This window comes from Rhinopithecus roxellana, chromosome 4 (assembly GCF_007565055.1).
Source record: "Rhinopithecus roxellana isolate Shanxi Qingling chromosome 4, ASM756505v1, whole genome shotgun sequence".
NCBI lineage: Eukaryota > Metazoa > Chordata > Mammalia > Primates > Cercopithecidae > Rhinopithecus > Rhinopithecus roxellana.
Genome location: NC_044552.1, coordinates 151,997,763 through 152,007,283, shown reverse-complemented (window position 1 = coordinate 152,007,283; position 9,521 = coordinate 151,997,763).

Sequence of the window (9,521 nt, the reverse complement as noted above, 5' to 3'; positions counted from 1 at the left end):
ATCTTTCATGGAGATGAACGCCAACACCCAACAGGCCTTTCTGTACTTCCTACTGTGTCTTAGCCCCTTCCGTTAACCTCTTTTTCTTTCCTGAAAACCACTCAATGATTTCTCAAATTTCTTATTATGACCTTTACAACCCTGCATGTCTTACAGGTTTTTACCTATCTTATCTCTCTAACCTCATCATAATCTACTCTGTCCCTCAACTCACTCACATGACATTTAGTTGATTCCTAGAATATGCCACATATGCCACATTTTTTTTAACTGAAGCGTTCTTCATACAAGCTGTTTCCTCTGTCTGGATTTCTCTTATCCAGACAATTTGTATGACTAGCCTTTTTCACACTTTGTGTCCAAGAAAACATCACACTCCATGAAGTTAGTTCCATCTCCCACATCCTCTGATGACAGCCTTGTCTGTTTGCTCTAGAGCAAGTTCTATTAGTGTTGGGCTCAGACTGTTTTGCACAATGTTTGCACAATGCCTGACACATAGTAGGTCCTTAATAAATATTTGAAGAGTAGATGAAAATTATTATGTTTAGTAATAAAACTTGCACTGTCTACTTCATAGGGCAAGGAAAATCAAACAGAACATGTTATTGGAAAATACTTTGTAATTGTAGTACAATTAAAGTAAAATATATTAACGTTTTACCTACTATGCATATATATTGGTACATTTCAGTATATGTGATATCTCCTCCATAAAGCCCACTTATATTTTTTTAAAGGAACACATATATATTTTTAAAAATCCTCTTCAGCAAGTTAACGTTAAGTGCTAATACCATTAATATGGGAGCATGTTTTTATTTATCTAAAATTATAACTATTTACTTTCTGGCAAGCTGTGTTTTACCAGTTGGAATGCTTTTGTCTGTAAGTAACAAAAAATCTACAATCAAAGCAACAACAATAACAACTTGACTCAAGCTGACTTAAAGCATAAAATAATAAGGGCCTTTATAGTCTCACATAACAAGAATGCCAGAGGTAGGTGTACCCCAGGGTTGGTAAACACAGTCCCTCAGAGAGCTCATCTGAGGCTCAGGATCTCAGATGGACACATCTCTGCACTCTGCTACCCTTAGACAAAGACTGTCCTTGACTCAGGCTCCTCTGAGCCCACTCTCGGCTGATGGTATAGATGAAGTTGGTGGCAGTGGATATAGGGGAAAGTGGGAGTTTTAAGATATCTTTCGAAGCTTGAAACCACAAAACTGACTAAAGAATAGGATGACGGGAAAAGGGAATTGGGGTGACCATCTAGTTTGAGAAACTGGGTGTATGGTTGGTGATTCCACTTACTGAGATGGGGAGGAAGCAGTTTGGGAGGAGGAATCAGGAATTCCATCTTAGACAGGTTACATTTGAGTTGCCTGTGAAACATCCAGTAAGAGGTGATCCTAAGATGATGTAATAGTCAGACATCATTTCAGAAGAAATATCTGAGTTAGGGATATAATTGGAGTCTTCTCAATTTGCAAATGACATTTATCACTCTGGAAATGAATGAAGTCATCTAAGAAAAGAGTACTGGTAAAGAATGGAGTGTGGTTAAAGAAGGCAGATGATTTCTTTCTTTAATTTAACTTTTAAGTTCAGGGGTACATGTGTTATATAGGTAAATTTGTGTCATAGGGGATTTGTTGTACAGATTATTTCCTCACCCAGGTACTAAACCTAGGATCCAACAGTTATTTTTCCTGATCCTTTCCCTCCTTCCACCCTCCACCTTACAATAGGGCCAGTGTGTGTTGTTCCCTTCCATGTGTCCGTGTGTTCTCATCTTTTAGCTCCCTCTTACAAGTAAGAACATGCAGTATTTGGTTTTCTCTTCCTGCGTTAGTTTGCTAAGGATAATGCCCTGCCACTCCATGTTCCTGAAAAGGGCATGATCTCATTCTTTTGTATGGCTGCATAGCAGTTTATGGTGTATATACAGCGTATTCTCTTTATCCAGTCTACTAATGATCCACAGTTAGGTTGATTCCATGATTTTGCTGTTGTGAGTAGTGCTGCAGTGAATATGCACGTGCATGTGTCTTTACAACAGAATGATTTATATTCCTTTAGATATATACCCAGTAATGATATCCAGTAATGGGATCATTGGGTCAAATGGTATTTCTGTTTTTAGGTCTTTGAGGAATTGCCACACTATTGTGTCTTCCACAATGGTTGAACTAATTTACACTGACACCAACAGTGTATAAGCATTCCTTTTTCTCTGTAACATCACCAACATCTGTTATTTTTTGACTTTTTATTAATTGCCATTCTGACTAGTGTGAGATAGTATCTCATTGTGGTTTTGATTTGCATTCCTCCAATGATCTGTGATTTGAGCTTTTTCTCATATGCTTCTTAGCTTCATATATGTCTTCTTTTGAAAAATGGCTATTCATGTCCTTCGCCTGCTTTTGAATGGTATTGTTTACTTTTTTCTTGTAAATTTGTTTAAGATGCTGGATATTAGACCTTTGTAACATGCATAGTTTGCAAAAATTTTCTTCCATTCTGTAGGTTGTCTGTGCACTCTGTTGATAGTTTGCTGTGCAGAAGTTCTTTAGTTTAATTAGATTCCATTTGCCAGTTTTTGCTTTTGATGCAATTGCTTTGGTGTCTTTGCCATGAAATCTTTGCTCATTCTTATGTACAGAATGGTAATGCCTAGGTTGTCTTCCAAAGTTTTGATAGTTTTGGGTTTTACATTTAAGTATTTAATCCGTCTTGAGTTAATTTTTGTGTATGGTATAAGGAAGGGATCCAGTTTTAATCTTCTGCATATGGCTAGCCAGTTATCCCAGCACCATTTATTTAATTTTTGCATATGGTGTAAGGAAGGGATTCAGTTTCAGTCTTCTGCATATGACTAGCCAGTTATCACAGCACTATTTATTGAATAGGGAATCCTTTCCCCATTGCTTGTTTTTGTCAGGTTTGTTGAAGACCAGATGGTTGTAGGTGTGCAACCTTATTTCTCTGTTCTCTATTCTGTTTCATTGGTCTATCTGTCTGTTTTTGTACCATTACCATGCTGTTTGGGTTACTGTAGCCGTGTAGTATAATTTGAAGTCAGGTAACATGATGCGTCTACCTTTGTTCTTTTTGCTTAGGATTGCCTTGGATATTCGGAGTCTTTTTTGGTTCAAAATGAATTTTAAAATAGTTTTTTTTTCTAGTTCCATGAAAAATGTTGATGTTTAGTATCCTGAAACTTTGCTGAAGTTGTTTATCAGCTGTTGGAGCTTCTGGGCCAAGACTATGGGGGTTTTATAGATAAAGATCATGTCATCTGCAAACAGGGATAGTTTGGCTTTCTCTCTCCCTTTTTGGATGTAATTTACTTTTTTCTCTTGCCTGATTGCCCTGGCCAACACTTCCAATAATACGTTGAATAGGAGTGGTAAAAAAAGGCATCTTTGCCTTGTGCCAGTTTTCAAGGGGAATGCTTCCAGCTTTTGTCCATTCAGTATGATGTTGGTTGTGGGTTTGTCATAGATGGCTCTTATTATTTTGAGGTATGTTCCTTCAATACCATAGTTTATTGAGAGTTTATAACATGAAGCAGTGTTGAATATTTTTGAAAGCCTTTTCTGCATGTATTGAGGTAATTATGTGTTTTTTGTCTTTAGTTCTGTTTAGGTGATGAATCACATTTCTTGATTTGCCTGTGTTGAACACTGCAATCTTGCATCCCGAGAATAAAGCCTAGTTGATCATGGTGGATAAACTTTTTTTTTTTTTTTTTGAGACGGAGTCTCGCTCTGTCGCCCAGCTGGAGTGCAGTGGCCGGATCTCAGCTCACTGCAAGCTCCGCCTCCCGGGTTTACGCCATTCTCCTGCCTCAGTCTCCCGAGTAACTGGGACTACAGGCACCCACCACCTCGCCCAGCTAGTTTTTTGTATTTTTTAGTAGAGACGGGGTTTCACCGTGTTAGCCAGGATGGTCTCAAACTCCTGACCTCGTGATCTGCCCGCCTCGGCCTCCCAAAGTGCTGGGATTACAGGCTTGAGCCACCGCGCCTGGCCTGGATAAACTTTTTGATGTGCTACTGGGTTTGATTTACCAGCATTTTGTTGAAGATTTTTGCATCAATGTTCATCAAGGATATTGACCTAAAGTTTTTTTTTTCTTGTGTCCCTGTTGGGTTTTGGTATCAGGATAATTCTGGCCGATAGAATGAGTCAGGGATGAATCCCTCCTGATCAGTTTTTTTTTACAATAGTTTCTGCAGGAATGGCACCAGCTCTTCTTTGTACATCTGGTGGAATTCAGCTGTGAATCTGTCTAGTCCTGGGCTTTTTTTGGTTGGCAGGCTATACCTATCAATTTAAGACCTCCTGGCCGGGTGCGGTGGCTCAAGCCTGTAATCCCAGCACTTTGGGAGGCCGAGACGGGCGGATCACGAGGTCAGGAGATCGAGACCATCCTGGCAAACATGGTGAAACCCCGACTCTACTAAAAAATACAAAAAAGTAGCCGGGCGAGGTGGCGGGCGCCTGTAGTCCCAGCTACTTGGGAGGCTGAGGCAGGAGAATGGCGTAAACCCGGGAGGCGGAGCTTGCAGTGAGCTGAGATCCGGCCACTGCACTCCAGCCTGGACCACAGAGCAAGACTCCGTCTCATAAAAAAAAAAAAAAAAAAAAAAAAAAAAAAAAAAAAGACCTCCTTATTGGTCCGTTCAGGGATTCAGTTTCTCCCTGGTTCAGTCTTGGGAGGGTGTATGTGTTCAGGAATTTATCTATTTCTTCTAGATTTTTTAGTTAATGTGCATAGAGGTGTTAATAATATTCTCTGACTGTTATTTGTATTTCTGTGAGGTCAGCGGTAATATCCCTCTTGTTTCTGATTATGTTTATTTAAATCTTCTCTCTTTTCTTCTTTGTTAACCTAGCTAGTGATCTATCTACTTTATTAATTTAAACAAAGCAGTTCCTGGACTTATTGATCTTTTGAGTGGTTTTTCTTGTCCCAATCTCCTTCAGTTGACCTCTGATTTTGGTTATTTCTTGTCTTGAAGGCAGATGATTTCTTATGGAGGTGAATATTTGCTTATGTAAGGCCCAGTTTCTAAGGACCTCATTTCTACATATCTGTCCCAGAGAAATGAAAAGCTTATCTTTAACTGAAAAACTTGGGCCTGCGTGTTTATGGCAACATTATTCATAATTACTCAAAACTGGAAGCAACAGAAATGAGGTCAAACCTGGAGGCTTTATCTGACCCTTAGGATCCACTAACCTCCCATTGTGCAGAAGATCGTGTGTTACTCTCACCTCTGCATCCAAGGGATCGCACTGTGCAGGGGAGATCACCAACTACCCCACGGAGGCAGACATTAAGAAGATAGGCAGAACACGCATTATCATTCCCAGAAGGGCAGTTGTTTATAAATCTGAAACCAAACTATTAAATAACAACAGCTGTAGGGCTGCTCTTAACCCATAACATAACAGAAATATCCCCAGTTATTCTGACCAAGGTCTGCACAGAGTCAGCACTAGAACTCTGATGCAATTCCACTAGAAAATACTGGATAAGCTATTCTCTTAAAATGTTAGGGAATTTGAGAAACAGAGTCACATCACATACTTCAACAGAGTACAGTTCAACAAACTCAACCTATCTTCATCACACATTTTAAAACCGAATTATGTATGCAACTCCTTTCTGTAAAACAAATACTTTTTTTTTGAGACAGAGTCTCCCTCTGTTGCCCAGGCTAGAGAGCAGTGGCGACATCTCTGCTCACGGCAACCTCCGCCTCCCGGGTTCAAGCAATTCTCTGCCTCCGCCTCCCGACCAGCTGGAATTACAGGCACGCGCCACCACGCCAGGCTAATTTTTGTATTTTTAGTAGAGACGGGGTTTCACCATCTTGGCCAGGCTGGTCTTTAACTCCTGACCTCGTGATCCACGCGCCTCGGCAGCTCAAAGTGCTGGGATTACAGGCGTGAGCCACCGCGCCTGGCCAAAACAAATACTTTTACTACGATTGAAAAACAGAAGTCTCCAATTCAATTTTGCAACTAAAAAACAATAACAATAATGTAGTGCCTTCATGTTAAACTTTGGAAAAAGCCAGGGAAGTTGCTTGCTCTGGTGAAAAAATTCTGTAGAACCTTAAGGCTGTTGGCAGCGACCACCAAGACTTCTGAGGCAAGTGGGGGCTCCCTCTGGCGGCTGCTCCGGGATTGTGCGGACCTCCAAGCGACACCGTCTCAAACCAACGGAAGCCAGCAGAAACCTGCCTTAGACGTGGCAAATAATCTAGCCAAGCACCGTGGACAGAGAGAGTTGCAGGAAAAATGGTGGCATAAAGTAACTGATCACTAATATCTCACTTACGAAGCGACCCCTTGCAGGGAATGAGACCACACAACTTCTCCCATAGGCCTGGTGGTCAGAGAGGCTGGATCAAGATTCTCTATAGCCCAGCGAGAAGCCATGCGAACACACCCCCGTGTGGGTATCCGTGACCTGGCAGCCTGCAGAATTTCTGGGCCAGAGACGTCCTCATTCTGTTGGAATATCCAGGTATCTGCCCTCCAAATGTCCTTATCTTCCGGGAACCCCTCTTTTTCTCTTAACATTCCTCTAAATGAAATTCCGTGTCTGCTACAACACAGAAAGAGAGGAGTAACAAGAAAAACTACTTACCAGCTAATAAGAAGTCCCTGGAGCCGCTCGATGTTTAATCTTCTCAAGGGGTGAGAATGTGTCTCGTGCTTCTCAGCATCTGAAACGCAGCCCTCGCTAATGGCTCAGTTTCACTGGACGTAATCCCGGGATCAATAGATGGCAGCCGGGGAAGGCAGTGAGGGTGGAAATGTCTCACTAGGCTGAATTGAAGTGAGGCCTACCCATCGCCTCTTTTGCATGTGTTTAAGTATTAAAAGAATCTAGTAATTTGCCCCTAAGAGACAATCGAACAAGAAAATAAAGGTGTATGTGCCAGGATTTGAATCTTAGCTTTATTTGAAATAACGGAAAATTGGAAGTCAATTCATGTCCATCAGCGTGGGACTGGCCACCTGCCAGTGGGTTACATCCCTGGAGGGAAATGACTCAACCATGGAGAGAACAATGTTCATGGATGGCATTGGCATGGCAAGAACTCCATGGCGCATTGTATCATGAAGAAAGCTGCCCGCCAAATGAGATGTGATTGACGTCGACGTGTCTGTACTTGTGCAAAGAGAGATTTGAGAAAAGAAGTTTACTGAAATGTTAACAATGGGTTACAAGTTTTTAAGTGATTTTAATTTCTTTCTTTTTTTTTTTTTTTTTTTGAGACGGAGTCTCGCTCTGTTGCCCAGGCTGGAGTGCAGTGGCCGGATCTCAGCTCATTGCGAGCTCCGCCTCCCGGTTTTACGCCATTCTCCTGCCTCAGCCTCCGAGTAGCTGGGACTACAGGCGCCCGCCACCTCGCCTGGCTAGTTTTTTTTTTTTTGTATTTTTTAGTAGAGACGGGGTTTCACCGTGTTAGCCAGGATGGTCTCGATCTCCTGACCTCGTGATCCACCCGTCTCGGCCTCCCAAAGTGCTGGGATTACAGGCTTGAGCCACCGCGCCCGGCCTAATTTCTTTTTTTTTTTAATTTTCTATTAGGCTTGGATTTCCTCCATAGGTATGCATCATCTACGTCAGCAGTCCCCAACCTTTTTGGCACCAGGGACAGGGTTCGTGAAAGAACATTTTTCCACGGACCAGGAGTGGGAGGGACGGTTTCAGGATAATTCCAGGACACTACATTTATCATTAGATAAAAACTGTAGTGCTCTTAAGCATTTGCTCAAATTTGTTTTGGGCCCCTGGTATGTTTCAGTCACTAAGGATTAAATTATTAGCAAAAATTAAATGAAAATAAAAATAGCTGGTCATGGTGGCTTCTGCCTGTAATCTCAGTCTTATGGGAGGCCAAGAGAGGTGAATCTGGACCCTCTGCTCTATTCTTGTCGCAGTTACAAGGTGAGCTTTCTTTAAAAGATTATTTGACTAACAGTTGGCCTCACCCATTCAATTGTGAACACATGCATCGTTTCTTTTTTTTTGAGACAGAGTCTCACTCTGTCAGCCATGCTGCAATGCCGTGGTGCAATCCTGGCTCACTGCAACCTCCACCTCCCAGGTTTAGATGGTCCAGCCACCTCAGCCTGCTGAGTAGCTGGGACTACAGGTGAAGGCCACCATGCCCGGCTGATTATTGTATTTGTTGCAGAGACAGCGTTTCATCAAACGATCCACCTTTTAAAAATAATTATAACAACCAGGTGCGGTGGCTCACACCTGTAATCCTAGCACTTTGGAGGCCCAGGTGGGCAGATCACAAGGTCAAGAGATCGAGACCATCCTGGCCAACATGGTGAAACTCCATCTCTACAAAAAAATACAAAGATTAGCTGGGCGTGGTGGCAGGTGCCTGTGGTCCCAGCTACTCAGGAGGCTGAGGCAGGAGAATTGCTTGAACCCAGGGGACAGAGGTTGCCGTAAGCAGAGATAGCGCCATTGCACTCCAGCCTGGCAACAGAGGGAGACCCCATCTCAAATAATAATAATAATAATAATAATAACAATAACACTTGGACTGTGGAAACACAAATTACCTTACCGATCTGAAAGTTGCATTTTGTACTTTTTGCTTTGATTGCACATTTTGAAACAATAAATGCCTCACAATTTTTCCTTGACTGTTATTTCATTTTCTTTATTTCTCAAAGATACTATAGACATTGGAGGAAACACCAGAGACCATACAGGGATGGTTCATTGTGAGAAAAGGTAAGACAAGTAAGTCCCTCTACTTGAAAGCCCAAAACCTTGTTTTTCATCAGGTACACGGCATGCATGATCAAACAGATTAGTTTGGTTCTAGTTGGTAAACGATTAATAAGCCATAGAATATATTCAAGGTCATTCAGAAAGATACACAAGCAAATCCACAAAAGGGGATTAGAAACCCAGTGTGTTCAGCGGTTCTTGCATTGCTATAATGACATACTTGAGGCTGGGTAATTTATAAATAAAATAGTTTAATTGACTCGTGGTTCTGCAGGCTTTACAGAAAGTGTGGGGCCAGCATCTGCTGGGCTTCTGGTGAGGGATTCATGAAGCTTACAATCATGGCAGAAGGCAAAGGGGGAGTAGATATCTCACATTATGAGAGCAGGAGCAGGAGAAGGTGGGGTCGGGGAGGTGCCACACACTTTTAAACAGCCAGATCTCATGATAATTCACTCACTCTCACAAGGACAGCACCAAACCATTCCTGAGAAATCCACCCCCAAGACCCAAATACCTTCCACCAGACCCCAGACTGGGGATTATATCTCAACATAAGATTTGGAGGGACCATCCAAACTATATCATTCTGCCCCTGGCCCCCCAGATCTCAGGTCCTTCTCACATGGCAAAATAATCTCATGATCTTTTCACATTGCAAAATAATATCTTCTCCATAGTCCCCCAAACTCTTAACTCATTCCAGCTTTAACTCAGAAGTCCC